A 1,738-nucleotide genomic window follows, 5' to 3' on the forward strand; every position below is an offset into this window, starting at 1 on the left:
GTGGCTCACGCCTGTAATCCCAGCACTGTGGGAAGCCGAGGCGAGCAGATCACGAGGTCAGGAGTTCGAGACCATCCTGGCAAAAATGGTGAAACCCCATCTCTACTAAAAATACAAAAATCAGCTGGGCATGGAGGTGCACGCCTGTAATCCCAGCTACTTGGGAGGTTGAGGCAGGAGAATCTCTTGAACTCAGGAGGTGGAGTTTGCAGTGAGCCGAGATCATGCCATTGCACTCCAGCCTGGGCAATAGAGTGAGACTCTGTCTCAAAAAACGACAGAAAAAAACAAAAAACAAAACAAAACAAAAAGACTGCTGCAGATGGCAAGCTAAAGGAAAAATATGAAATGGATATTGTTGCATATTGAGCTAAAGGAAAGCCTGACATAGTAAAAAAGGGAGTCATCAAGGCTTTAAAAAGCAAGAGAAAGAAGGAAGGGGAGAAAGATGAGGAAGATGAGGAGGAGGAGGAGGAAGATGAAGATGATTAATAAGTTGGTTCTATCACATTTTTTTTTCTCGATCTAAAAAGCATTTAACCCTTCTGTATACAAATTACTCCCTTTAAAGAAAAAATTGATGCCGGGCACGGTGGCTCATGCCTGTAATCCCAACACTTTGGGAGGCCAAAGTGGGCGGATCACCTGAGGTCAGGACTTCAAGACCAGCCTGGCCAACGTGGCGAAACCCCATCTCTACAAAAATACAAAAATTAGCTGGGTGTGGTGGTGTGTGCCTGCAATCCCAGCTACTCGGGAGGCTGAGACATGAGAATCTCTTGAATCCAGGAGGCAGAGATTGCAGTGAGCTAAGATCGCGCCATTGCACTCCGGCCTAGGCGACACAGCGAGACTTCATCTCAAAAAAAAAATGTAGGATTTGTTTTTAAACTATATACTGTCTTTTTAATATAGTTAACACACTACCAAATGTGTCTTTACACATTATCTTTTAGTTTTTTTAGAGACAGGGTCTTGCTCTGTTGCCCAGGCTGGAGTACAGTGGCACAATCATAGCTCACTGCAGCCTGGAATTCTCGGGCTCAAGCAATCCTCTTACCTCAGCCTCCTGAGTAGCTGGGACTACAGATGGGTGCCACCATGCCTGGCTAATTAAAAAAAAAAAAAATTTTTTTTTTGAGATGGAGTTTCGCTCTTGTTGCCCAGGCTGTAGTGTCACAATCTCTGCTCACTGCAACCTTCACCTCCTGAGTTGAAGAGATTCTCCTGTCTCAGCCTCCTGAGAAATTGGGATTACAGGAGCTCGCCACCATACCAGGCTAATTTTTTGTATTTTTAGTAGCGACGGGGTTTCACCATGTTGGCCAGGCTGGTCTCGAACTCCTCACCTCAGGTGATCCACCCGCCTCGGTCTCTCAAAGTGCTGGCCACCATGCCCGACCTAAAAAAATTTTTTTTGTTGTTTAGACAGAGCCTCATTATATTGCCCAGACTTGTCTTCAATTCCTGGGCTCAAGCAATCCTCCTCCCTTCGTCTCCCAAAGTGCTGTGACTATACAGTTTTTTTTATTAGAAAAAAAAAAAAGTTAAAAACTGGTATGATCATTCCACACTGCTATCCTGCTATCAGGAACTCAGGCTTCTTTTTTTTTTTTTTGAGACGGAGTCTCGCTGTGCTCCCAGGCTGGAGTGCAGTGGCGTGATCTCGGCTCACTGCAAGCTCCGCCTCCCGGGTTCACGCCATTCTCCCACCTCAGCCTCCCGAGTAGCTGAGACT

Source organism: Mandrillus leucophaeus, unplaced genomic scaffold (genome assembly GCF_000951045.1).
Source record: "Mandrillus leucophaeus isolate KB7577 unplaced genomic scaffold, Mleu.le_1.0 Scaffold67, whole genome shotgun sequence".
NCBI classification, from domain to species: domain Eukaryota; kingdom Metazoa; phylum Chordata; class Mammalia; order Primates; family Cercopithecidae; genus Mandrillus; species Mandrillus leucophaeus.